The sequence below is a fragment of the Castor canadensis genome, chromosome 10, assembly GCF_047511655.1.
Source record: "Castor canadensis chromosome 10, mCasCan1.hap1v2, whole genome shotgun sequence".
NCBI classification, from domain to species: domain Eukaryota; kingdom Metazoa; phylum Chordata; class Mammalia; order Rodentia; family Castoridae; genus Castor; species Castor canadensis.
The window spans coordinates 88467131-88493275 of record NC_133395.1 but is presented as its reverse complement, the minus strand read 5'-3'; the positions used below and the strand labels follow the sequence as shown (position 1 = coordinate 88493275).

At 67.7% G+C, this 26145-nt stretch overlaps 11 non-coding genes across 11 annotated transcripts; all 11 read right to left on the bottom strand.

Annotated features, from left to right (window-relative positions):
* Positions 1 to 2045: 2045 nt before the first annotated feature.
* On the bottom strand, positions 2046 to 2164 carry LOC141411944 (5S ribosomal RNA). Its single transcript, XR_012436784.1, has one exon. It is a non-coding gene; the product is annotated as a 5S ribosomal RNA (ribosomal RNA).
* A 2145-nt stretch (positions 2165 to 4309) lies between these two features.
* LOC141411943 (5S ribosomal RNA) lies at positions 4310 to 4428 on the bottom strand. The gene has a single exon (XR_012436783.1). It is a non-coding gene; the product is annotated as a 5S ribosomal RNA (ribosomal RNA).
* A 2145-nt stretch (positions 4429 to 6573) lies between these two features.
* On the bottom strand, positions 6574 to 6692 carry LOC141411942 (5S ribosomal RNA). Its single transcript, XR_012436782.1, has one exon. It is a non-coding gene; the product is annotated as a 5S ribosomal RNA (ribosomal RNA).
* Positions 6693 to 8837: 2145 nt separating this feature from the next.
* Positions 8838 to 8956, bottom strand: LOC141411941 (5S ribosomal RNA). Its single transcript, XR_012436781.1, has one exon. It is a non-coding gene; the product is annotated as a 5S ribosomal RNA (ribosomal RNA).
* Positions 8957 to 11099: 2143 nt separating this feature from the next.
* On the bottom strand, positions 11100 to 11218 carry LOC141411940 (5S ribosomal RNA). Its single transcript, XR_012436780.1, has one exon. It is a non-coding gene; the product is annotated as a 5S ribosomal RNA (ribosomal RNA).
* Positions 11219 to 13366: 2148 nt separating this feature from the next.
* LOC141412755 (5S ribosomal RNA) lies at positions 13367 to 13485 on the bottom strand. Its single transcript, XR_012437597.1, has one exon. It is a non-coding gene; the product is annotated as a 5S ribosomal RNA (ribosomal RNA).
* Positions 13486 to 15633: 2148 nt separating this feature from the next.
* Positions 15634 to 15752, bottom strand: LOC141411939 (5S ribosomal RNA). Its single transcript, XR_012436779.1, has one exon. It is a non-coding gene; the product is annotated as a 5S ribosomal RNA (ribosomal RNA).
* Positions 15753 to 17898: 2146 nt separating this feature from the next.
* Positions 17899 to 18017, bottom strand: LOC141411938 (5S ribosomal RNA). Its single transcript, XR_012436778.1, has one exon. It is a non-coding gene; the product is annotated as a 5S ribosomal RNA (ribosomal RNA).
* A 2141-nt stretch (positions 18018 to 20158) lies between these two features.
* On the bottom strand, positions 20159 to 20277 carry LOC141411937 (5S ribosomal RNA). The gene has a single exon (XR_012436777.1). It is a non-coding gene; the product is annotated as a 5S ribosomal RNA (ribosomal RNA).
* A 2148-nt stretch (positions 20278 to 22425) lies between these two features.
* On the bottom strand, positions 22426 to 22544 carry LOC141411936 (5S ribosomal RNA). The gene has a single exon (XR_012436776.1). It is a non-coding gene; the product is annotated as a 5S ribosomal RNA (ribosomal RNA).
* A 2148-nt stretch (positions 22545 to 24692) lies between these two features.
* Positions 24693 to 24811, bottom strand: LOC141411935 (5S ribosomal RNA). Its single transcript, XR_012436775.1, has one exon. It is a non-coding gene; the product is annotated as a 5S ribosomal RNA (ribosomal RNA).
* Between the last annotated feature and the right edge of the window lie 1334 nt (positions 24812 to 26145).

Below are 26145 nucleotides of genomic sequence, written 5' to 3'. Positions count from 1 at the left end.
GCAGCCCGGGGCCAGCGGCCAGAGGCCCCGCGCGCCTGCTCGGGCAGCCGGTCTCGCCCAGGTGGCCGCTGGGTGGCTTTCTTCCCGAGGTGTCCTGCTGCCAGGACGAGGGTCAAGTTTTCTCGGGGGAAAATTTCTCAGTGCTCTCGGGCGCTTGTTCTTCTGGGAATGTCCACTGCTGTGGCCAAGGCGGGGGACGCACAGCTCGGGCCAGGGCAAGCAGCCGCCCTCCTCCGTCGCCTCCTGGAGCCGTATCCTTGGGTGGGTGCGTGGCTCCCAGCGGAGGTCTCGGGGACCCTTCCGGTCCTCTTCGTCCGGAAAGCGCCACTGCCCCTCCAGCCCATCAGGAAAACGGCAGCCGCGCCCTTCGCCGACCCGCTCCGCCCTCCTCCACACTCAGGGCCTGGGGCTGCGGGGCTGAATCGTGAGGCTTTCCAGCCCAGGACTTCACCTCTGGCCCCTTTCACACCCGGGATCTTGGGAAGAAGAAACAAAACCAAACACAGCCAAAGCCATCTCCTCCGACCCGGGGCCCCTCCACATCCCTTCCGATCCCGGGTTCCTGCCGGCCTCCCGGGGCGTTTCTCCCAGGCAGGCCTTCGCGGCCACTACACGGGGCTGAGCACTCGAGTCCTCGGGCGTCACGGGGCCCGCGGCCACGCCAAGCACGCACGACTCCCGGGTCTCGTCTGCTCCTGGGTGCCCTGGGCCTCTTCCCTGTGCCGCTGCTGGGTCTTGTGCCCCTGCTTGGCCTCCTTCAGACCCGGCCCCGTGCTACGCGGCCACGTGCTACAGGATCGTGCCAGCAGAACTGGCCCTGGCTGAGCCCCGTACCCACCCTCCTGCCATCCCTGGCCCTGCTAGCAAATGGCAGAGATCCTCTGGCCTCCGAGCCCAGACAAAAATCCTGATGCAGTTGGCCGAGGGGCCGCAAACCAAGGCTTCGCTTGTTCCCGCTCAGGCCCCAGCCATACCCTCTTGTCCTTCGGCTGCTCGTGTGTGGGGTGGGGGAGAGGAGGGTGCGTCCCCGTGCGTGCGTGCGTGGTCTGGGTGTCTCTGCGTGGTGTGTGTGTGTGTGTGTGTGTGTGTTAGATGCCGTGCCTGGTGTAGGTGGGGAAGAGCAAGCCCTCACGCACAGAGCCCCATCACACACTGGGGCCGGGCCGAGGGGGTCAATCTGCTCGGCCTGATTGCGTTGGGCATACATTGCAGAAGGTGGGTTTTCCAAGGCGGAGCAGAGGGTCCCGGCACCTGAGGTTGTCCACGGGGAGAATGTCTGTTCCACGGGGGCAAGCGGTCCCTTCCGTCGTGCCCAAGCCCATGTGACCCCGAAGGCCAGGTGGCCCCGGTCCTTGAGCTGACTGAGGAGTGCTTTGAGACCCGGAGGGTGGCACAGGCGACTGGGCGCCAGCGGCGGCCCTCCCTCCCTTTGAGCGGGACGGGGAGCTGCCGCTGGCATCCGGAGCTCTGGCGGCCTGCGCCCTCTGTCCCTGTGACCGCAGGCTCTGCCGTGGGAGGCGGGATCCCACGTAGAGGTCGCGCGCTGGCTGCCCTGTCTTGGGTGGAGCGACGGAGCGCGACGTGGAGCAGCACCCGACTGAGGCTCCCTGCTTCTCTGTCCCCTGGCGTCTTGCCCTGGACCCAGTGCACCACCTTGTGGCGAGCCCAGGTGTGGCGCGTCCCGCTGTGGGGCCCGCTGGGGTGCAGGACCCACTTTCTCATGGCTTCCGCACGTCCCTCCCCGCCCGCCTGGAGGGCAGTTGGGGAGCGGTCCCCAACGTGGCCTGGGACCAACCTCGCTGGTGACCCGTGTCGCGGGCGCGCGCCCCAGGAGAGTGTGGGGAGGGGAGAGGATTCGGGGACGTAGCTGTGAGGATTCGGTGTGCGTGGGTCTGGCGGGTGGCCCGGACGGGGTCGGGGTCGTGGTCACGGTGGGTCGTTGTGGTGGTGGTGGTGGTGGTGGTGCTGGGGGTGGTGGTGGTGGTGGGGGGGGTGGTGGCGAAGTCCCCGAAGACAAAAGGAGCAGCGAGGGAGGGAGGAGCAAAAGCCTACAGCACCCGGTATTCCCAGGCGGTCTCCCATCCAAGTACTAACCAGGCCCGACCCTGCTTAGCTTCCGAGATCAGACGAGATCGGGCGCGTTCAGGGTGGTATGGCCGTAGACGCTAGCCGCCGCCTCCGGGAGCCCCAAGAGCCTGCCGAGGGCCCCGGCGTGCGTCTCCACGCTGCTCTCCTGGCACGGCTGGGAGTCCGGGTGGGGGCTGGCAGCCCGGGGCCAGCGGCCAGAGGCCCCGCGCGCCTGCTCGGGCAGCCGGTCTCGCCCAGGTGGCCGCTGGGTGGCTTTCTTCCCGAGGTGTCCTGCTGCCAGGACGAGGGTCAAGTTTTCTCGGGGGAAAATTTCTCAGTGCTCTCGGGCGCTTGTTCTTCTGGGAATGTCCACTGCTGTGGCCAAGGCGGGGGACGCACAGCTCGGGCCAGGGCAAGCAGCCGCCCTCCTCCGTCGCCTCCTGGAGCCGTATCCTTGGGTGGGTGCGTGGCTCCCAGCGGAGGTCTCGGGGACCCTTCCGGTCCTCTTCGTCCGGAAAGCGCCACTGCCCCTCCAGCCCATCAGGAAAACGGCAGCCGCGCCCTTCGCCGACCCGCTCCGCCCTCCTCCACACTCAGGGCCTGGGGCTGCGGGGCTGAATCGTGAGGCTTTCCAGCCCAGGACTTCACCTCTGGCCCCTTTCACACCCGGGATCTTGGGAAGAAGAAACAAAACCAAACACAGCCAAAGCCATCTCCTCCGACCCGGGGCCCCTCCACATCCCTTCCGATCCCGGGTTCCTGCCGGCCTCCCGGGGCGTTTCTCCCAGGCAGGCCTTCGCGGCCACTACACGGGGCTGAGCACTCGAGTCCTCGGGCGTCACGGTGCCCGCGGCCACGCCAAGCACGCACGACTCCCGGGTCTCGTCTGCTCCTGGGTGCCCTGGGCCTCTTCCCTGTGCCGCTGCTGGGTCTTGTGCCCCTGCTTGGCCTCCTTCAGACCCGGCCCCGTGCTACGCGGCCACGTGCTACAGGATCGTGCCAGCAGAACTGGCCCTGGCTGAGCCCCGTACCCACCCTCCTGCCATCCCTGGCCCTGCTAGCAAATGGCAGAGATCCTCTGGCCTCCGAGCCCAGACAAAAATCCTGATGCAGTTGGCCGAGGGGCCGCAAACCAAGGCTTCGCTTGTTCCCGCTCAGGCCCCAGCCATACCCTCTTGTCCTTCGGCTGCTCGTGTGTGGGGTGGGGGAGAGGAGGGTGCGTCCCCGTGCGTGCGTGCGTGGTCTGGGTGTCTCTGCGTGGTGTGTGTGTGTGTGTGTGTGTGTGTTAGATGCCGTGCCTGGTGTAGGTGGGGAAGAGCAAGCCCTCACGCACAGAGCCCCATCACACACTGGGGCCGGGCCGAGGGGGTCAATCTGCTCGGCCTGATTGCGTTGGGCATACATTGCAGAAGGTGGGTTTTCCAAGGCGGAGCAGAGGGTCCCGGCACCTGAGGTTGTCCACGGGGAGAATGTCTGTTCCACGGGGGCAAGCGGTCCCTTCCGTCGTGCCCAAGCCCATGTGACCCCGAAGGCCAGGTGGCCCCGGTCCTTGAGCTGACTGAGGAGTGCTTTGAGACCCGGAGGGTGGCACAGGCGACTGGGCGCCAGCGGCGGCCCTCCCTCCCTTTGAGCGGGACGGGGAGCTGCCGCTGGCATCCGGAGCTCTGGCGGCCTGCGCCCTCTGTCCCTGTGACCGCAGGCTCTGCCGTGGGAGGCGGGATCCCACGTAGAGGTCGCGCGCTGGCTGCCCTGTCTTGGGTTGAGCGACGGAGCGCGACGTGGAGCAGCACCCGACTGAGGCTCCCTGCTTCTCTGTCCCCTGGCGTCTTGCCCTGGACCCAGTGCACCACCTTGTGGCGAGCCCAGGTGTGGCGCGTCCCGCTGTGGGGCCCGCTGGGGTGCAGGACCCACTTTCTCATGGCTTCCGCACGTCCCTCCCCGCCCGCCTGGAGGGCAGTTGGGGAGCGGTCCCCAACGTGGCCTGGGACCAACCTCGCTGGTGACCCGTGTCGCGGGCGCGCGCCCCAGGAGAGTGTGGGGAGGGGAGAGGATTCGGGGACGTAGCTGTGAGGATTCGGTGTGCGTGGGTCTGGCGGGTGGCCCGGACGGGGTCGGGGTCGTGGTCACGGTGGGTCGTTGTGGTGGTGGTGGTGGTGGTGGTGCTGGGGGTGGTGGTGGTGGTGGGGGGGGTGGTGGCGAAGTCCCCGAAGACAAAAGGAGCAGCGAGGGAGGGAGGAGCAAAAGCCTACAGCACCCGGTATTCCCAGGCGGTCTCCCATCCAAGTACTAACCAGGCCCGACCCTGCTTAGCTTCCGAGATCAGACGAGATCGGGCGCGTTCAGGGTGGTATGGCCGTAGACGCTAGCCGCCGCCTCCGGGAGCCCCAAGAGCCTGCCGAGGGCCCCGGCGTGCGTCTCCACGCTGCTCTCCTGGCACGGCTGGGAGTCCGGGTGGGGGCTGGCAGCCCGGGGCCAGCGGCCAGAGGCCCCGCGCGCCTGCTCGGGCAGCCGGTCTCGCCCAGGTGGCCGCTGGGTGGCTTTCTTCCCGAGGTGTCCTGCTGCCAGGACGAGGGTCAAGTTTTCTCGGGGGAAAATTTCTCAGTGCTCTCGGGCGCTTGTTCTTCTGGGAATGTCCACTGCTGTGGCCAAGGCGGGGGACGCACAGCTCGGGCCAGGGCAAGCAGCCGCCCTCCTCCGTCGCCTCCTGGAGCCGTATCCTTGGGTGGGTGCGTGGCTCCCAGCGGAGGTCTCGGGGACCCTTCCGGTCCTCTTCGTCCGGAAAGCGCCACTGCCCCTCCAGCCCATCAGGAAAACGGCAGCCGCGCCCTTCGCCGACCCGCTCCGCCCTCCTCCACACTCAGGGCCTGGGGCTGCGGGGCTGAATCGTGAGGCTTTCCAGCCCAGGACTTCACCTCTGGCCCCTTTCACACCCGGGATCTTGGGAAGAAGAAACAAAACCAAACACAGCCAAAGCCATCTCCTCCGACCCGGGGCCCCTCCACATCCCTTCCGATCCCGGGTTCCTGCCGGCCTCCCGGGGCGTTTCTCCCAGGCAGGCCTTCGCGGCCACTACACGGGGCTGAGCACTCGAGTCCTCGGGCGTCACGGGGCCCGCGGCCACGCCAAGCACGCACGACTCCCGGGTCTCGTCTGCTCCTGGGTGCCCTGGGCCTCTTCCCTGTGCCGCTGCTGGGTCTTGTGCCCCTGCTTGGCCTCCTTCAGACCCGGCCCCGTGCTACGCGGCCACGTGCTACAGGATCGTGCCAGCAGAACTGGCCCTGGCTGAGCCCCGTACCCACCCTCCTGCCATCCCTGGCCCTGCTAGCAAATGGCAGAGATCCTCTGGCCTCCGAGCCCAGACAAAAATCCTGATGCAGTTGGCCGAGGGGCCGCAAACCAAGGCTTCGCTTGTTCCCGCTCAGGCCCCAGCCATACCCTCTTGTCCTTCGGCTGCTCGTGTGTGGGGTGGGGGAGAGGAGGGTGCGTCCCCGTGCGTGCGTGCGTGGTCTGGGTGTCTCTGCGTGGTGTGTGTGTGTGTGTGTGTGTGTGTTAGATGCCGTGCCTGGTGTAGGTGGGGAAGAGCAAGCCCTCACGCACAGAGCCCCATCACACACTGGGGCCGGGCCGAGGGGGTCAATCTGCTCGGCCTGATTGCGTTGGGCATACATTGCAGAAGGTGGGTTTTCCAAGGCGGAGCAGAGGGTCCCGGCACCTGAGGTTGTCCACGGGGAGAATGTCTGTTCCACGGGGGCAAGCGGTCCCTTCCGTCGTGCCCAAGCCCATGTGACCCCGAAGGCCAGGTGGCCCCGGTCCTTGAGCTGACTGAGGAGTGCTTTGAGACCCGGAGGGTGGCACAGGCGACTGGGCGCCAGCGGCGGCCCTCCCTCCCTTTGAGCGGGACGGGGAGCTGCCGCTGGCATCCGGAGCTCTGGCGGCCTGCGCCCTCTGTCCCTGTGACCGCAGGCTCTGCCGTGGGAGGCGGGATCCCACGTAGAGGTCGCGCGCTGGCTGCCCTGTCTTGGGTGGAGCGACGGAGCGCGACGTGGAGCAGCACCCGACTGAGGCTCCCTGCTTCTCTGTCCCCTGGCGTCTTGCCCTGGACCCAGTGCACCACCTTGTGGCGAGCCCAGGTGTGGCGCGTCCCGCTGTGGGGCCCGCTGGGGTGCAGGACCCACTTTCTCATGGCTTCCGCACGTCCCTCCCCGCCCGCCTGGAGGGCAGTTGGGGAGCGGTCCCCAACGTGGCCTGGGACCAACCTCGCTGGTGACCCGTGTCGCGGGCGCGCGCCCCAGGAGAGTGTGGGGAGGGGAGAGGATTCGGGGACGTAGCTGTGAGGATTCGGTGTGCGTGGGTCTGGCGGGTGGCCCGGACGGGGTCGGGGTCGTGGTCACGGTGGGTCGTTGTGGTGGTGGTGGTGGTGGTGGTGCTGGGGGTGGTGGTGGTGGTGGGGGGGGTGGTGGCGAAGTCCCCGAAGACAAAAGGAGCAGCGAGGGAGGGAGGAGCAAAAGCCTACAGCACCCGGTATTCCCAGGCGGTCTCCCATCCAAGTACTAACCAGGCCCGACCCTGCTTAGCTTCCGAGATCAGACGAGATCGGGCGCGTTCAGGGTGGTATGGCCGTAGACGCTAGCCGCCGCCTCCGGGAGCCCCAAGAGCCTGCCGAGGGCCCCGGCGTGCGTCTCCACGCTGCTCTCCTGGCACGGCTGGGAGTCCGGGTGGGGGCTGGCAGCCCGGGGCCAGCGGCCAGAGGCCCCGCGCGCCTGCTCGGGCAGCCGGTCTCGCCCAGGTGGCCGCTGGGTGGCTTTCTTCCCGAGGTGTCCTGCTGCCAGGACGAGGGTCAAGTTTTCTCGGGGGAAAATTTCTCAGTGCTCTCGGGCGCTTGTTCTTCTGGGAATGTCCACTGCTGTGGCCAAGGCGGGGGACGCACAGCTCGGGCCAGGGCAAGCAGCCGCCCTCCTCCGTCGCCTCCTGGAGCCGTATCCTTGGGTGGGTGCGTGGCTCCCAGCGGAGGTCTCGGGGACCCTTCCGGTCCTCTTCGTCCGGAAAGCGCCACTGCCCCTCCAGCCCATCAGGAAAACGGCAGCCGCGCCCTTCGCCGACCCGCTCCGCCCTCCTCCACACTCAGGGCCTGGGGCTGCGGGGCTGAATCGTGAGGCTTTCCAGCCCAGGACTTCACCTCTGGCCCCTTTCACACCCGGGATCTTGGGAAGAAGAAACAAAACCAAACACAGCCAAAGCCATCTCCTCCGACCCGGGGCCCCTCCACATCCCTTCCGATCCCGGGTTCCTGCCGGCCTCCCGGGGCGTTTCTCCCAGGCAGGCCTTCGCGGCCACTACACGGGGCTGAGCACTCGAGTCCTCGGGCGTCACGGTGCCCGCGGCCACGCCAAGCACGCACGACTCCCGGGTCTCGTCTGCTCCTGGGTGCCCTGGGCCTCTTCCCTGTGCCGCTGCTGGGTCTTGTGCCCCTGCTTGGCCTCCTTCAGACCCGGCCCCGTGCTACGCGGCCACGTGCTACAGGATCGTGCCAGCAGAACTGGCCCTGGCTGAGCCCCGTACCCACCCTCCTGCCATCCCTGGCCCTGCTAGCAAATGGCAGAGATCCTCTGGCCTCCGAGCCCAGACAAAAATCCTGATGCAGTTGGCCGAGGGGCCGCAAACCAAGGCTTCGCTTGTTCCCGCTCAGGCCCCAGCCATACCCTCTTGTCCTTCGGCTGCTCGTGTGTGGGGTGGGGGAGAGGAGGGTGCGTCCCCGTGCGTGCGTGCGTGGTCTGGGTGTCTCTGCGTGGTGTGTGTGTGTGTGTGTGTGTGTGTTAGATGCCGTGCCTGGTGTAGGTGGGGAAGAGCAAGCCCTCACGCACAGAGCCCCATCACACACTGGGGCCGGGCCGAGGGGGTCAATCTGCTCGGCCTGATTGCGTTGGGCATACATTGCAGAAGGTGGGTTTTCCAAGGCGGAGCAGAGGGTCCCGGCACCTGAGGTTGTCCACGGGGAGAATGTCTGTTCCACGGGGGCAAGCGGTCCCTTCCGTCGTGCCCAAGCCCATGTGACCCCGAAGGCCAGGTGGCCCCGGTCCTTGAGCTGACTGAGGAGTGCTTTGAGACCCGGAGGGTGGCACAGGCGACTGGGCGCCAGCGGCGGCCCTCCCTCCCTTTGAGCGGGACGGGGAGCTGCCGCTGGCATCCGGAGCTCTGGCGGCCTGCGCCCTCTGTCCCTGTGACCGCAGGCTCTGCCGTGGGAGGCGGGATCCCACGTAGAGGTCGCGCGCTGGCTGCCCTGTCTTGGGTGGAGCGACGGAGCGCGACGTGGAGCAGCACCCGACTGAGGCTCCCTGCTTCTCTGTCCCCTGGCGTCTTGCCCTGGACCCAGTGCACCACCTTGTGGCGAGCCCAGGTGTGGCGCGTCCCGCTGTGGGGCCCGCTGGGGTGCAGGACCCACTTTCTCATGGCTTCCGCACGTCCCTCCCCGCCCGCCTGGAGGGCAGTTGGGGAGCGGTCCCCAACGTGGCCTGGGACCAACCTCGCTGGTGACCCGTGTCGCGGGCGCGCGCCCCAGGAGAGTGTGGGGAGGGGAGAGGATTCGGGGACGTAGCTGTGAGGATTCGGTGTGCGTGGGTCTGGCGGGTGGCCCGGACGGGGTCGGGGTCGTGGTCACGGTGGGTCGTTGTGGTGGTGGTGGTGGTGGTGGTGCTGGGGGTGGTGGTGGTGGTGGGGGGGGTGGTGGCGAAGTCCCCGAAGACAAAAGGAGCAGCGAGGGAGGGAGGAGCAAAAGCCTACAGCACCCGGTATTCCCAGGCGGTCTCCCATCCAAGTACTAACCAGGCCCGACCCTGCTTAGCTTCCGAGATCAGACGAGATCGGGCGCGTTCAGGGTGGTATGGCCGTAGACGCTAGCCGCCGCCTCCGGGAGCCCCAAGAGCCTGCCGAGGGCCCCGGCGTGCGTCTCCACGCTGCTCTCCTGGCACGGCTGGGAGTCCGGGTGGGGGCTGGCAGCCCGGGGCCAGCGGCCAGAGGCCCCGCGCGCCTGCTCGGGCAGCCGGTCTCGCCCAGGTGGCCGCTGGGTGGCTTTCTTCCCGAGGTGTCCTGCTGCCAGGACGAGGGTCAAGTTTTCTCGGGGGAAAATTTCTCAGTGCTCTCGGGCGCTTGTTCTTCTGGGAATGTCCACTGCTGTGGCCAAGGCGGGGGACGCACAGCTCGGGCCAGGGCAAGCAGCCGCCCTCCTCCGTCGCCTCCTGGAGCCGTATCCTTGGGTGGGTGCGTGGCTCCCAGCGGAGGTCTCGGGGACCCTTCCGGTCCTCTTCGTCCGGAAAGCGCCACTGCCCCTCCAGCCCATCAGGAAAACGGCAGCCGCGCCCTTCGCCGACCCGCTCCGCCCTCCTCCACACTCAGGGCCTGGGGCTGCGGGGCTGAATCGTGAGGCTTTCCAGCCCAGGACTTCACCTCTGGCCCCTTTCACACCCGGGATCTTGGGAAGAAGAAACAAAACCAAACACAGCCAAAGCCATCTCCTCCGACCCGGGGCCCCTCCACATCCCTTCCGATCCCGGGTTCCTGCCGGCCTCCCGGGGCGTTTCTCCCAGGCAGGCCTTCGCGGCCACTACACGGGGCTGAGCACTCGAGTCCTCGGGCGTCACGGGGCCCGCGGCCACGCCAAGCACGCACGACTCCCGGGTCTCGTCTGCTCCTGGGTGCCCTGGGCCTCTTCCCTGTGCCGCTGCTGGGTCTTGTGCCCCTGCTTGGCCTCCTTCAGACCCGGCCCCGTGCTACGCGGCCACGTGCTACAGGATCGTGCCAGCAGAACTGGCCCTGGCTGAGCCCCGTACCCACCCTCCTGCCATCCCTGGCCCTGCTAGCAAATGGCAGAGATCCTCTGGCCTCCGAGCCCAGACAAAAATCCTGATGCAGTTGGCCGAGGGGCCGCAAACCAAGGCTTCGCTTGTTCCCGCTCAGGCCCCAGCCATACCCTCTTGTCCTTCGGCTGCTCGTGTGTGGGGTGGGGGAGAGGAGGGTGCGTCCCCGTGCGTGCGTGCGTGGTCTGGGTGTCTCTGCGTGGTGTGTGTGTGTGTGTGTGTGTGTGTTAGATGCCGTGCCTGGTGTAGGTGGGGAAGAGCAAGCCCTCACGCACAGAGCCCCATCACACACTGGGGCCGGGCCGAGGGGGTCAATCTGCTCGGCCTGATTGCGTTGGGCATACATTGCAGAAGGTGGGTTTTCCAAGGCGGAGCAGAGGGTCCCGGCACCTGAGGTTGTCCACGGGGAGAATGTCTGTTCCACGGGGGCAAGCGGTCCCTTCCGTCGTGCCCAAGCCCATGTGACCCCGAAGGCCAGGTGGCCCCGGTCCTTGAGCTGACTGAGGAGTGCTTTGAGACCCGGAGGGTGGCACAGGCGACTGGGCGCCAGCGGCGGCCCTCCCTCCCTTTGAGCGGGACGGGGAGCTGCCGCTGGCATCTGGAGCTCTGGCGGCCTGCGCCCGCTGTCCCTGTGACCGCAGGCTCTGCCGTGGGACGCGGGATCCCACGTAGAGGTCGCGCGCTGGCTGCCCTGTCTTGGGTTGAGCGACGGAGCGCGACGTGGAGCAGCACCCGACTGAGGCTCCCTGCTTCTCTGTCCCCTGGCGTCTTGCCCTGGACCCAGTGCACCACCTTGTGGCGAGCCCAGGTGTGGCGCGTCCCGCTGTGGGGCCCGCTGGGGTGCAGGACCCACTTTCTCATGGCTTCCGCACGTCCCTCCCCGCCCGCCTGGAGGGCAGTTGGGGAGCGGTCCCCAACGTGGACTGGGACCAACCTCGCTGGTGACCCGTGTCGCGGGCGCGCGCCCCAGGAGAGTGGGGAGGGGAGAGGATTCGGGGACGTAGCTGTGAGGATTCGGTGTGCGTGGGTCTGGCGGGTGGCCCGGACGGGGTCGGGGTCGTGGTCACGGTGGGTCGTTGTGGTGGTGGTGGTGGTGGTGGTGCTGGGGGTGGTGGTGGTGGTGGGGGGGGTGGTGGCGAAGTCCCCGAAGACAAAAGGAGCAGCGAGGGAGGGAGGAGCAAAAGCCTACAGCACCCGGTATTCCCAGGCGGTCTCCCATCCAAGTACTAACCAGGCCCGACCCTGCTTAGCTTCCGAGATCAGACGAGATCGGGCGCGTTCAGGGTGGTATGGCCGTAGACGCTAGCCGCCGCCTCCGGGAGCCCCAAGAGCCTGCCGAGGGCCCCGGCGTGCGTCTCCACGCTGCTCTCCTGGCACGGCTGGGAGTCCGGGTGGGGGCTGGCAGCCCGGGGCCAGCGGCCAGAGGCCCCGCGCGCCTGCTCGGGCAGCCGGTCTCGCCCAGGTGGCCGCTGGGTGGCTTTCTTCCCGAGGTGTCCTGCTGCCAGGACGAGGGTCAAGTTTTCTCGGGGGAAAATTTCTCAGTGCTCTCGGGCGCTTGTTCTTCTGGGAATGTCCACTGCTGTGGCCAAGGCGGGGGACGCACAGCTCGGGCCAGGGCAAGCAGCCGCCCTCCTCCGTCGCCTCCTGGAGCCGTATCCTTGGGTGGGTGCGTGGCTCCCAGCGGAGGTCTCGGGGACCCTTCCGGTCCTCTTCGTCCGGAAAGCGCCACTGCCCCTCCAGCCCATCAGGAAAACGGCAGCCGCGCCCTTCGCCGACCCGCTCCGCCCTCCTCCACACTCAGGGCCTGGGGCTGCGGGGCTGAATCGTGAGGCTTTCCAGCCCAGGACTTCACCTCTGGCCCCTTTCACACCCGGGATCTTGGGAAGAAGAAACAAAACCAAACACAGCCAAAGCCATCTCCTCCGACCCGGGGCCCCTCCACATCCCTTCCGATCCCGGGTTCCTGCCGGCCTCCCGGGGCGTTTCTCCCAGGCAGGCCTTCGCGGCCACTACACGGGGCTGAGCACTCGAGTCCTCGGGCGTCACGGGGCCCGCGGCCACGCCAAGCACGCACGACTCCCGGGTCTCGTCTGCTCCTGGGTGCCCTGGGCCTCTTCCCTGTGCCGCTGCTGGGTCTTGTGCCCCTGCTTGGCCTCCTTCAGACCCGGCCCCGTGCTACGCGGCCACGTGCTACAGGATCGTGCCAGCAGAACTGGCCCTGGCTGAGCCCCGTACCCACCCTCCTGCCATCCCTGGCCCTGCTAGCAAATGGCAGAGATCCTCTGGCCTCCGAGCCCAGACAAAAATCCTGATGCAGTTGGCCGAGGGGCCGCAAACCAAGGCTTCGCTTGTTCCCGCTCAGGCCCCAGCCATACCCTCTTGTCCTTCGGCTGCTCGTGTGTGGGGTGGGGGAGAGGAGGGTGCGTCCCCGTGCGTGCGTGCGTGGTCTGGGTGTCTCTGCGTGGTGTGTGTGTGTGTGTGTGTGTGTGTTAGATGCCGTGCCTGGTGTAGGTGGGGAAGAGCAAGCCCTCACGCACAGAGCCCCATCACACACTGGGGCCGGGCCGAGGGGGTCAATCTGCTCGGCCTGATTGCGTTGGGCATACATTGCAGAAGGTGGGTTTTCCAAGGCGGAGCAGAGGGTCCCGGCACCTGAGGTTGTCCACGGGGAGAATGTCTGTTCCACGGGGGCAAGCGGTCCCTTCCGTCGTGCCCAAGCCCATGTGACCCCGAAGGCCAGGTGGCCCCGGTCCTTGAGCTGACTGAGGAGTGCTTTGAGACCCGGAGGGTGGCACAGGCGACTGGGCGCCAGCGGCGGCCCTCCCTCCCTTTGAGCGGGACGGGGAGCTGCCGCTGGCATCCGGAGCTCTGGCGGCCTGCGCCCTCTGTCCCTGTGACCGCAGGCTCTGCCGTGGGAGGCGGGATCCCACGTAGAGGTCGCGCGCTGGCTGCCCTGTCTTGGGTTGAGCGACGGAGCGCGACGTGGAGCAGCACCCGACTGAGGCTCCCTGCTTCTCTGTCCCCTGGCGTCTTGCCCTGGACCCAGTGCACCACCTTGTGGCGAGCCCAGGTGTGGCGCGTCCCGCTGTGGGGCCCGCTGGGGTGCAGGACCCACTTTCTCATGGCTTCCGCACGTCCCTCCCCGCCCGCCTGGAGGGCAGTTGGGGAGCGGTCCCCAACGTGGCCTGGGACCAACCTCGCTGGTGACCCGTGTCGCGGGCGCGCGCCCCAGGAGAGTGTGGGGAGGGGAGAGGATTCGGGGACGTAGCTGTGAGGATTCGGTGTGCGTGGGTCTGGCGGGTGGCCCGGACGGGGTCGGGGTCGTGGTCACGGTGGGTCGTTGTGGTGGTGGTGGTGGTGGTGGTGGTGCTGGGGGTGGTGGTGGTGGTGGGGGGGGTGGTGGCGAAGTCCCCGAAGACAAAAGGAGCAGCGAGGGAGGGAGGAGCAAAAGCCTACACCACCCGGTATTCCCAGGCGGTCTCCCATCCAAGTACTAACCAGGCCCGACCCTGCTTAGCTTCCGAGATCAGACGAGATCGGGCGCGTTCAGGGTGGTATGGCCGTAGACGCTAGCCGCCGCCTCCGGGAGCCCCAAGAGCCTGCCGAGGGCCCCGGCGTGCGTCTCCACGCTGCTCTCCTGGCACGGCTGGGAGTCCGGGTGGGGGCTGGCAGCCCGGGGCCAGCGGCCAGAGGCCCCGCGCGCCTGCTCGGGCAGCCGGTCTCGCCCAGGTGGCCGCTGGGTGGCTTTCTTCCCGAGGTGTCCTGCTGCCAGGACGAGGGTCAAGTTTTCTCGGGGGAAAATTTCTCAGTGCTCTCGGGCGCTTGTTCTTCTGGGAATGTCCACTGCTGTGGCCAAGGCGGGGGACGCACAGCTCGGGCCAGGGCAAGCAGCCGCCCTCCTCCGTCGCCTCCTGGAGCCGTATCCTTGGGTGGGTGCGTGGCTCCCAGCGGAGGTCTCGGGGACCCTTCCGGTCCTCTTCGTCCGGAAAGCGCCACTGCCCCTCCAGCCCATCAGGAAAACGGCAGCCGCGCCCTTCGCCGACCCGCTCCGCCCTCCTCCACACTCAGGGCCTGGGGCTGCGGGGCTGAATCGTGAGGCTTTCCAGCCCAGGACTTCACCTCTGGCCCCTTTCACACCCGGGATCTTGGGAAGAAGAAACAAAACCAAACACAGCCAAAGCCATCTCCTCCGACCCGGGGCCCCTCCACATCCCTTCCGATCCCGGGTTCCTGCCGGCCTCCCGGGGCGTTTCTCCCAGGCAGGCCTTCGCGGCCACTACACGGGGCTGAGCACTCGAGTCCTCGGGCGTCACGGGGCCCGCGGCCACGCCAAGCACGCACGACTCCCGGGTCTCGTCTGCTCCTGGGTGCCCTGGGCCTCTTCCCTGTGCCGCTGCTGGGTCTTGTGCCCCTGCTTGGCCTCCTTCAGACCCGGCCCCGTGCTACGCGGCCACGTGCTACAGGATCGTGCCAGCAGAACTGGCCCTGGCTGAGCCCCGTACCCACCCTCCTGCCATCCCTGGCCCTGCTAGCAAATGGCAGAGATCCTCTGGCCTCCGAGCCCAGACAAAAATCCTGATGCAGTTGGCCGAGGGGCCGCAAACCAAGGCTTCGCTTGTTCCCGCTCAGGCCCCAGCCATACCCTCTTGTCCTTCGGCTGCTCGTGTGTGGGGTGGGGGAGAGGAGGGTGCGTCCCCGTGCGTGCGTGCGTGGTCTGGGTGTCTCTGCGTGGTGTGTGTGTGTGTGTGTGTGTGTGTTAGATGCCGTGCCTGGTGTAGGTGGGGAAGAGCAAGCCCTCACGCACAGAGCCCCATCACACACTGGGGCCGGGCCGAGGGGGTCAATCTGCTCGGCCTGATTGCGTTGGGCATACATTGCAGAAGGTGGGTTTTCCAAGGCGGAGCAGAGGGTCCCGGCACCTGAGGTTGTCCACGGGGAGAATGTCTGTTCCACGGGGGCAAGCGGTCCCTTCCGTCGTGCCCAAGCCCATGTGACCCCGAAGGCCAGGTGGCCCCGGTCCTTGAGCTGACTGAGGAGTGCTTTGAGACCCGGAGGGTGGCACAGGCGACTGGGCGCCAGCGGCGGCCCTCCCTCCCTTTGAGCGGGACGGGGAGCTGCCGCTGGCATCCGGAGCTCTGGCGGCCTGCGCCCTCTGTCCCTGTGACCGCAGGCTCTGCCGTGGGAGGCGGGATCCCACGTAGAGGTCACGCGCTGGCTGCCTTGTCTTGGGTTGAGCGACGGAGCGCGACGTGGAGCAGCACCCGACTGAGGCTCCCTGCTTCTCTGTCCCCTGGCGTCTTGCCCTGGACCCAGTGCACCACCTTGTGGCGAGCCCAGGTGTGGCGCGTCCCGCTGTGGGGCCCGCTGGGGTGCAGGACCCACTTTCTCATGGCTTCCGCACGTCCCTCCCCGCCCGCCTGGAGGGCAGTTGGGGAGCGGTCCCCAACGTGGCCTGGGACCAACCTCGCTGGTGACCCGTGTCGCGGGCGCGTGCCCCAGGAGAGTGTGGGGAGGGGAGAGGATTCGGGGACGTAGCTGTGAGGATTCGGTGTGCGTGGGTCTGGCGGGTGGCCCGGACGGGGTCGGGGTCGTGGTCACGGTGGGTCGTTGTGGTGGTGGTGGTGGTGGTGGTGGTGCTGGGGGTGGTGGTGGTGGTGGGGGGGGTGGTGGCGAAGTCCCCGAAGACAAAAGGAGCAGCGAGGGAGGGAGGAGCAAAAGCCTACAGCACCCGGTATTCCCAGGCGGTCTCCCATCCAAGTACTAACCAGGCCCGACCCTGCTTAGCTTCCGAGATCAGACGAGATCGGGCGCGTTCAGGGTGGTATGGCCGTAGACGCTAGCCGCCGCCTCCGGGAGCCCCAAGAGCCTGCCGAGGGCCCCGGCGTGCGTCTCCACGCTGCTCTCCTGGCACGGCTGGGAGTCCGGGTGGGGGCTGGCAGCCCGGGGCCAGCGGCCAGAGGCCCCGCGCGCCTGCTCGGGCAGCCGGTCTCGCCCAGGTGGCCGCTGGGTGGCTTTCTTCCCGAGGTGTCCTGCTGCCAGGACGAGGGTCAAGTTTTCTCGGGGGAAAATTTCTCAGTGCTCTCGGGCGCTTGTTCTTCTGGGAATGTCCACTGCTGTGGCCAAGGCGGGGGACGCACAGCTCGGGCCAGGGCAAGCAGCCGCCCTCCTCCGTCGCCTCCTGGAGCCGTATCCTTGGGTGGGTGCGTGGCTCCCAGCGGAGGTCTCGGGGACCCTTCCGGTCCTCTTCGTCCGGAAAGCGCCACTGCCCCTCCAGCCCATCAGGAAAACGGCAGCCGCGCCCTTCGCCGACCCGCTCCGCCCTCCTCCACACTCAGGGCCTGGGGCTGCGGGGCTGAATCGTGAGGCTTTCCAGCCCAGGACTTCACCTCTGGCCCCTTTCACACCCGGGATCTTGGGAAGAAGAAACAAAACCAAACACAGCCAAAGCCATCTCCTCCGACCCGGGGCCCCTCCACATCCCTTCCGATCCCGGGTTCCTGCCGGCCTCCCGGGGCGTTTCTCCCAGGCAGGCCTTCGCGGCCACTACACGGGGCTGAGCACTCGAGTCCTCGGGCGTCACGGGGCCCGCGGCCACGCCAAGCACGCACGACTCCCGGGTCTCGTCTGCTCCTGGGTGCCCTGGGCCTCTTCCCTGTGCCGCTGCTGGGTCTTGTGCCCCTGCTTGGCCTCCTTCAGACCCGGCCCCGTGCTACGCGGCCACGTGCTACAGGATCGTGCCAGCAGAACTGGCCCTGGCTGAGCCCCGTACCCACCCTCCTGCCATCCCTGGCCCTGCTAGCAAATGGCAGAGATCCTCTGGCCTCCGAGCCCAGACAAAAATCCTGATGCAGTTGGCCGAGGGGCCGCAAACCAAGGCTTCGCTTGTTCCCGCTCAGGCCCCAGCCATACCCTCTTGTCCTTCGGCTGCTCGTGTGTGGGGTGGGGGAGAGGAGGGTGCGTCCCCGTGCGTGCGTGCGTGGTCTGGGTGTCTCTGTGTGGTGTGTGTGTGTGTGTGTGTGTGTGTGTGTTAGATGCCGTGCCTGGTGTAGGTGGGGAAGAGCAAGCCCTCACGCACAGAGCCCCATCACACACTGGGGCCGGGCCGAGGGGGTAAATCTGCTCGGCCTGATTGCGTTGGGCATACATTGCAGAAGGTGGGTTTTCCAAGGCGGAGCAGAGGGTCCCGGCACCTGAGGTTGTCCACGGGGAGAATGTCTGTTCCACGGGGGCAAGCGGTCCCTTCCGTCGTGCCCAAGCCCATGTGACCCCGAAGGCCAGGTGGCCCCGGTCCTTGAGCTGACTGAGGAGTGCTTTGAGACCCGGAGGGTGGCACAGGCGACTGGGCGCCAGCGGCGGCCCTCCCTCCCTTTGAGCGGGACGGGGAGCTGCCGCTGGCATCCGGAGCTCTGGCGGCCTGCGCCCTCTGTCCCTGTGACCGCAGGCTCTGCCGTGGGAGGCGGGATCCCACGTAGAGGTCGCGCGCTGGCTGCCCTGTCTTGGGTTGAGCGACGGAGCGCGACGTGGAGCAGCACCCGACTGAGGCTCCCTGCTTCTCTGTCCCCTGGCGTCTTGCCCTGGACCCAGTGCACCACCTTGTGGCGAGCCCAGGTGTGGCGCGTCCCGCTGTGGGGCCCGCTGGGGTGCAGGACCCACTTTCTCATGGCTTCCGCACGTCCCTCCCCGCCCGCCTGGAGGGCAGTTGGGGAGCGGTCCCCAACGTGGCCTGGGACCAACCTCGCTGGTGACCCGTGTCGCGGGCGTGCGCCCCAGGAGAGTGTGGGGAGGGGAGAGGATTCGGGGACGTAGCTGTGAGGATTCGGTGTGCGTGTGTCTGGCGGGTGGCCCGGACGGGGTCGGGGTCGTGGTCACGGTGGGTCGTTGTGGTGGTGGTGGTGGTGGTGCTGGGGGTGGTGGTGGTGGTGGGGGGGGTGGTGGCGAAGTCCCCGAAGACAAAAGGAGCAGCGAGGGAGGGAGGAGCAAAAGCCTACAGCACCCGGTATTCCCAGGCGGTCTCCCATCCAAGTACTAACCAGGCCCGACCCTGCTTAGCTTCCGAGATCAGACGAGATCGGGCGCGTTCAGGGTGGTATGGCCGTAGACGCTAGCCGCCGCCTCCGGGAGCCCCAAGAGCCTGCCGAGGGCCCCGGCGTGCGTCTCCACGCTGCTCTCCTGGCACGGCTGGGAGTCCGGGTGGGGGCTGGCAGCCCGGGGCCAGCGGCCAGAGGCCCCGCGCGCCTGCTCGGGCAGCCGGTCTCGCCCAGGTGGCCGCTGGGTGGCTTTCTTCCCGAGGTGTCCTGCTGCCAGGACGAGGGTCAAGTTTTCTCGGGGGAAAATTTCTCAGTGCTCTCGGGCGCTTGTTCTTCTGGGAATGTCCACTGCTGTGGCCAAGGCGGGGGACGCACAGCTCGGGCCAGGGCAAGCAGCCGCCCTCCTCCGTCGCCTCCTGGAGCTGTATCCTTGGGTGGGTGCGTGGCTCCCAGCGGAGGTCTCGGGGACCCTTCCGGTCGTCTTCGTCCGGAAAGCGCCACTGCCCCTCCAGCCCATCAGGAAAACGGCAGCCGCGCCCTTCGCCGACCCGCTCCGCCCTCCTCCACACTCAGGGCCTGGGGCTGCGGGGCTGAATCGTGAGGCTTTCCAGCCCAGGACTTCACCTCTGGCCCCTTTCACACCCGGGATCTTGGGAAGAAGAAACAAAACCAAACACAGCCAAAGCCATCTCCTCCGACCCGGGGCCCCTCCACATCCCTTCCGATCCCGGGTTCCTGCCGGCCTCCCGGGGCGTTTCTCCCAGGCAGGCCTTCGCGGCCACTACACGGGGCTGAGCACTCGAGTCCTCGGGCGTCACGGGGCCCGCGGCCACGCCAAGCACGCACGACTCCCGGGTCTCGTCTGCTCCTGGGTGCCCTGGGCCTCTTCCCTGTGCCGCTGCTGGGTCTTGTGCCCCTGCTTGGCCTCCTTCAGACCCGGCCCCGTGCTACGCGGCCACGTGCTACAGGATCGTGCCAGCAGAACTGGCCCTGGCTGAGCCCCGTACCCACCCTCCTGCCATCCCTGGCCCTGCTAGCAAATGGCAGAGATCCTCTGGCCTCCGAGCCCAGACAAAAATCCTGATGCAGTTGGCCGAGGGGCCGCAAACCAAGGCTTCGCTTGTTCCCGCTCAGGCCCCAGCCATACCCTCTTGTCCTTCGGCTGCTCGTGTGTGGGGTGGGGGAGAGGAGGGTGCGTCCCCGTGCGTGCGTGCGTGGTCTGGGTGTCTCTGCGTGGTGTGTGTGTGTGTGTGTGTGTGTGTTAGATGCCGTGCCTGGTGTAGGTGGGGAAGAGCAAGCCCTCACGCACAGAGCCCCATCACACACTGGGGCCGGGCCGAGGGGGTCAATCTGCTCGGCCTGATTGCGTTGGGCATACATTGCAGAAGGTGGGTTTTCCAAGGCGGAGCAGAGGGTCCCGGCACCTGAGGTTGTCCACGGGGAGAATGTCTGTTCCACGGGGGCAAGCGGTCCCTTCCGTCGTGCCCAAGCCCATGTGACCCCGAAGGCCAGGTGGCCCCGGTCCTTGAGCTGACTGAGGAGTGCTTTGAGACCCGGAGGGTGGCACAGGCGACTGGGCGCCAGCGGCGGCCCTCCCTCCCTTTGAGCGGGACGGGGAGCTGCCGCTGGCATCCGGAGCTCTGGCGGCCTGCGCCCTCTGTCCCTGTGACCGCAGGCTCTGCCGTGGGAGGCGGGATCCCACGTAGAGGTCGCGCGCTGGCTGCCCTGTCTTGGGTTGAGCGACGGAGCGCGACGTGGAGCAGCACCCGACTGAGGCTCCCTGCTTCTCTGTCCCCTGGCGTCTTGCCCTGGACCCAGTGCACCACCTTGTGGCGAGCCCAGGTGTGGCGCGTCCCGCTGTGGGGCCCGCTGGGGTGCAGGACCCACTTTCTCATGGCTTCCGCACGTCCCTCCCCGCCCGCCTGGAGGGCAGTTGGGGAGCGGTCCCCAACGTGGCCTGGGACCAACCTCGCTGGTGACCCGTGTCGCGGGCGCGCGCCCCAGGAGAGTGTGGGGAGGGGAGAGGATTCGGGGACGTAGCTGTGAGGATTCGGTGTGCGTGGGTCTGGCGGGTGGCCCGGACGGGGTCGGGGTCGTGGTCACGGTGGGTCGTTGTGGTGGTGGTGGTGGTGGTGCTGGGGGTGGTGGTGGTGGTGGGGGGGTGGTGGCGAAGTCCCCGAAGACAAAAGGAGCAGCGAGGGAGGGAGGAGCAAAAGCCTACAGCACCCGGTATTCCCAGGCGGTCTCCCATCCAAGTACTAACCAGGCCCGACCCTGCTTAGCTTCCGAGATCAGACGAGATCGGGCGCGTTCAGGGTGGTATGGCCGTAGACGCTAGCCGCCGCCTCCGGGAGCCCCAAGAGCCTGCCGAGGGCCCCGGCGTGCGTCTCCACGCTGCTCTCCTGGCACGGCTGGGAGTCCGGGTGGGGGCTGGCAGCCCGGGGCCAGCGGCCAGAGGCCCCGCGCGCCTGCTCGGGCAGCCGGTCTCGCCCAGGTGGCCGCTGGGTGGCTTTCTTCCCGAGGTGTCCTGCTGCCAGGACGAGGGTCAAGTTTTCTCGGGGGAAAATTTCTCAGTGCTCTCGGGCGCTTGTTCTTCTGGGAATGTCCACTGCTGTGGCCAAGGCGGGGGACGCACAGCTCGGGCCAGGGCAAGCAGCCGCCCTCCTCCGTCGCCTCCTGGAGCCGTATCCTTGGGTGGGTGCGTGGCTCCCAGCGGAGGTCTCGGGGACCCTTCCGGTCCTCTTCGTCCGGAAAGCGCCACTGCCCCTCCAGCCCATCAGGAAAACGGCAGCCGCGCCCTTCGCCGACCCGCTCCGCCCTCCTCCACACTCAGGGCCTGGGGCTGCGGGGCTGAATCGTGAGGCTTTCCAGCCCAGGACTTCACCTCTGGCCCCTTTCACACCCGGGATCTTGGGAAGAAGAAACAAAACCAAACACAGCCAAAGCCATCTCCTCCGACCCGGGGCCCCTCCACATCCCTTCCGATCCCGGGTTCCTGCCGGCCTCCCGGGGCGTTTCTCCCAGGCAGGCCTTCGCGGCCACTACACGGGGCTGAGCACTCGAGTCCTCGGGCGTCACGGGGCCCGCGGCCACGCCAAGCACGCACGACTCCCGGGTCTCGTCTGCTCCTGGGTGCCCTGGGCCTCTTCCCTGTGCCGCTGCTGGGTCTTGTGCCCCTGCTTGGCCTCCTTCAGACCCGGCCCCGTGCTACGCGGCCACGTGCTACAGGATCGTGCCAGCAGAACTGGCCCTGGCTGAGCCCCGTACCCACCCTCCTGCCATCCCTGGCCCTGCTAGCAAATGGCAGAGATCCTCTGGCCTCCGAGCCCAGACAAAAATCCTGATGCAGTTGGCCGAGGGGCCGCAAACCAAGGCTTCGCTTGTTCCCGCTCAGGCCCCAGCCATACCCTCTTGTCCTTCGGCTGCTCGTGTGTGGGGTGGGGGAGAGGAGGGTGCGTCCCCGTGCGTGCGTGCGTGGTCTGGGTGTCTCTGCGTGGTGTGTGTGTGTGTGTGTGTGTGTGTTAGATGCCGTGCCTGGTGTAGGTGGGGAAGAGCAAGCCCTCACGCACAGAGCCCCATCACACACTGGGGCCGGGCCGAGGGGGTCAATCTGCTCGGCCTGATTGCGTTGGGCATACATTGCAGAAGGTGGGTTTTCCAAGGCGGAGCAGAGGGTCCCGGCACCTGAGGTTGTCCACGGGGAGAATGTCTGTTCCACGGGGGCAAGCGGTCCCTTCCGTCGTGCCCAAGCCCATGTGACCCCGAAGGCCAGGTGGCCCCGGTCCTTGAGCTGACTGAGGAGTGCTTTGAGACCCGGAGGGTGGCACAGGCGACTGGGCGCCAGCGGCGGCCCTCCCTCCCTTTGAGCGGGACGGGGAGCTGCCGCTGGCATCCGGAGCTCTGGCGGCCTGCGCCCTCTGTCCCTGTGACCGCAGGCTCTGCCGTGGGAGGCGGGATCCCACGTAGAGGTCGCGCGCTGGCTGCCCTGTCTTGGGTTGAGCGACGGAGCGCGACGTGGAGCAGCACCCGACTGAGGCTCCCTGCTTCTCTGTCCCCTGGCGTCTTGCCCTGGACCCAGTGCACCACCTTGTGGCGAGCCCAGGTGTGGCGCGTCCCGCTGTGGGGCCCGCTGGGGTGCAGGACCCACTTTCTCATGGCTTCCGCACGTCCCTCCCCGCCCGCCTGGAGGGCAGTTGGGGAGCGGTCCCCAACGTGGCCTGGGACCAACCTCGCTGGTGACCCGTGTCGCGGGCGCGCGCCCCAGGAGAGTGTGGGGAGGGGAGAGGATTCGGGGACGTAGCTGTGAGGATTCGGTGTGCGTGGGTCTGGCGGGTGGCCCGGACGGGGTCGGGGTCGTGGTCACGGTGGGTCGTTGTGGTGGTGGTGGTGGTGGTGGTGGTGCTGGGGGTGGTGGTGGTGGTGGGGGGGGTGGTGGCGAAGTCCCCGAAGACAAAAGGAGCAGCGAGGGAGGGAGGAGCAAAAGCCTACAGCACCCGGTATTCCCAGGCGGTCTCCCATCCAAGTACTAACCAGGCCCGACCCTGCTTAGCTTCCGAGATCAGACGAGATCGGGCGCGTTCAGGGTGGTATGGCCGTAGACGCTAGCCGCCGCCTCCGGGAGCCCCAAGAGCCTGCCGAGGGCCCCGGCGTGCGTCTCCACGCTGCTCTCCTGGCACGGCTGGGAGTCCGGGTGGGGGCTGGCAGCCCGGGGCCAGCGGCCAGAGGCCCCGCGCGCCTGCTCGGGCAGCCGGTCTCGCCCAGGTGGCCGCTGGGTGGCTTTCTTCCCGAGGTGTCCTGCTGCCAGGACGAGGGTCAAGTTTTCTCGGGGGAAAATTTCTCAGTGCTCTCGGGCGCTTGTTCTTCTGGGAATGTCCACTGCTGTGGCCAAGGCGGGGGACGCACAGCTCGGGCCAGGGCAAGCAGCCGCCCTCCTCCGTCGCCTCCTGGAGCCGTATCCTTGGGTGGGTGCGTGGCTCCCAGCGGAGGTCTCGGGGACCCTTCCGGTCCTCTTCGTCCGGAAAGCGCCACTGCCCCTCCAGCCCATCAGGAAAACGGCAGCCGCGCCCTTCGCCGACCCGCTCCGCCCTCCTCCACACTCAGGGCCTGGGGCTGCGGGGCTGAATCGTGAGGCTTTCCAGCCCAGGACTTCACCTCTGGCCCCTTTCACACCCGGGATCTTGGGAAGAAGAAACAAAACCAAACACAGCCAAAGCCATCTCCTCCGACCCGGGGCCCCTCCACATCCCTTCCGATCCCGGGTTCCTGCCGGCCTCCCGGGGCGTTTCTCCCAGGCAGGCCTTCGCGGCCACTACACGGGGCTGAGCACTCGAGTCCTCGGGCGTCACGGGGCCCGCGGCCACGCCAAGCACGCACGACTCCCGGGTCTCGTCTGCTCCTGGGTGCCCTGGGCCTCTTCCCTGTGCCGCTGCTGGGTCTTGTGCCCCTGCTTGGCCTCCTTCAGACCCGGCCCCGTGCTACGCGGCCACGTGCTACAGGATCGTGCCAGCAGAACTGGCCCTGGCTGAGCCCCGTACCCACCCTCCTGCCATCCCTGGCCCTGCTAGCAAATGGCAGAGATCCTCTGGCCTCCGAGCCCAGACAAAAATCCTGATGCAGTTGGCCGAGGGGCCGCAAACCAAGGCTTCGCTTGTTCCCGCTCAGGCCCCAGCCATACCCTCTTGTCCTTCGGCTGCTCGTGTGTGGGGTGGGGGAGAGGAGGGTGCGTCCCCGTGCGTGCGTGCGTGGTCTGGGTGTCTCTGCGTGGTGTGTGTGTGTGTGTGTGTGTGTGTTAGATGCCGTGCCTGGTGTAGGTGGGGAAGAGCAAGCCCTCACGCACAGAGCCCCATCACACACTGGGGCCGGGCCGAGGGGGTCAATCTGCTCGGCCTGATTGCGTTGGGCATACATTGCAGAAGGTGGGTTTTCCAAGGCGGAGCAGAGGGTCCCGGCACCTGAGGTTGTCCACGGGGAGAATGTCTGTTCCACGGGGGCAAGCGGTCCCTTCCGTCGTGCCCAAGCCCATGTGACCCCGAAGGCCAGGTGGCCCCGGTCCTTGAGCTGACTGAGGAGTGCTTTGAGACCCGGAGGGTGGCACAGGCGACTGGGCGCCAGCGGCGGCCCTCCCTCCCTTTGAGCGGGACGGGGAGCTGCCGCTGGCATCCGGAGCTCTGGCGGCCTGCGCCCTCTGTCCCTGTGACCGCAGGCTCTGCCGTGGGAGGCGGGATCCCACGTAGAGGTCGCGCGCTGGCTGCCCTGTCTTGGGTTGAGCGACGGAGCGCGACGTGGAGCAGCACCCGACTGAGGCTCCCTGCTTCTCTGTCCCCTGGCGTCTTGCCCTGGACCCAGTGCACCACCTTGTGGCGAGCCCAGGTGTGGCGCGTCCCGCTGTGGGGCCCGCTGGGGTGCAGGACCCACTTTCTCATGGCTTCCGCACGTCCCTCCCCGCCCGCCTGGAGGGCAGTTGGGGAGCGGTCCCCAACGTGGCCTGGGACCAACCTCGCTGGTGACCCGTGTCGCGGGCGCGCGCCCCAGGAGAGTGTGGGGAGGGGAGAGGATTCGGGGACGTAGCTGTGAGGATTCGGTGTGCGTGGGTCTGGCGGGTGGCCCGGACGGGGTCGGGGTCGTGGTCACGGTGGGTCGTTGTGGTGGTGGTGGTGGTGGTGGTGGTGCTGGGGGTGGTGGTGGTGGTGGGGGGGGTGGTGGCGAAGTCCCCGAAGACAAAAGGAGCAGCGAGGGAGGGAGGAGCAAAAGCCTACAGCACCCGGTATTCCCAGGCGGTCTCCCATCCAAGTACTAACCAGGCCCGACCCTGCTTAGCTTCCGAGATCAGACGAGATCGGGCGCGTTCAGGGTGGTATGGCCGTAGACGCTAGCCGCCGCCTCCGGGAGCCCCAAGAGCCTGCCGAGGGCCCCGGCGTGCGTCTCCACGCTGCTCTCCTGGCACGGCTGGGAGTCCGGGTGGGGGCTGGCAGCCCGGGGCCAGCGGCCAGAGGCCCCGCGCGCCTGCTCGGGCAGCCGGTCTCGCCCAGGTGGCCGCTGGGTGGCTTTCTTCCCGAGGTGTCCTGCTGCCAGGACGAGGGTCAAGTTTTCTCGGGGGAAAATTTCTCAGTGCTCTCGGGCGCTTGTTCTTCTGGGAATGTCCACTGCTGTGGCCAAGGCGGGGGACGCACAGCTCGGGCCAGGGCAAGCAGCCGCCCTCCTCCGTCGCCTCCTGGAGCCGTATCCTTGGGTGGGTGCGTGGCTCCCAGCGGAGGTCTCGGGGACCCTTCCGGTCCTCTTCGTCCGGAAAGCGCCACTGCCCCTCCAGCCCATCAGGAAAACGGCAGCCGCGCCCTTCGCCGACCCGCTCCGCCCTCCTCCACACTCAGGGCCTGGGGCTGCGGGGCTGAATCGTGAGGCTTTCCAGCCCAGGACTTCACCTCTGGCCCCTTTCACACCCGGGATCTTGGGAAGAAGAAACAAAACCAAACACAGCCAAAGCCATCTCCTCCGACCCGGGGCCCCTCCACATCCCTTCCGATCCCGGGTTCCTGCCGGCCTCCCGGGGCGTTTCTCCCAGGCAGGCCTTCGCGGCCACTACACGGGGCTGAGCACTCGAGTCCTCGGGCGTCACGGGGCCCGCGGCCACGCCAAGCACGCACGACTCCCGGGTCTCGTCTGCTCCTGGGTGCCCTGGGCCTCTTCCCTGTGCCGCTGCTGGGTCTTGTGCCCCTGCTTGGCCTCCTTCAGACCCGGCCCCGTGCTACGCGGCCACGTGCTACAGGATCGTGCCAGCAGAACTGGCCCTGGCTGAGCCCCGTACCCACCCTCCTGCCATCCCTGGCCCTGCTAGCAAATGGCAGAGATCCTCTGGCCTCCGAGCCCAGACAAAAATCCTGATGCAGTTGGCCGAGGGGCCGCAAACCAAGGCTTCGCTTGTTCCCGCTCAGGCCCCAGCCATACCCTCTTGTCCTTCGGCTGCTCGTGTGTGGGGTGGGGGAGAGGAGGGTGCGTCCCCGTGCGTGCGTGCGTGGTCTGGGTGTCTCTGCGTGGTGTGTGTGTGTGTGTGTGTGTGTGTTAGATGCCGTGCCTGGTGTAGGTGGGGAAGAGCAAGCCCTCACGCACAGAGCCCCATCACACACTGGGGCCGGGCCGAGGGGGTCAATCTGCTCGGCCTGATTGCGTTGGGCATACATTGCAGAAGGTGGGTTTTCCAAGGCGGA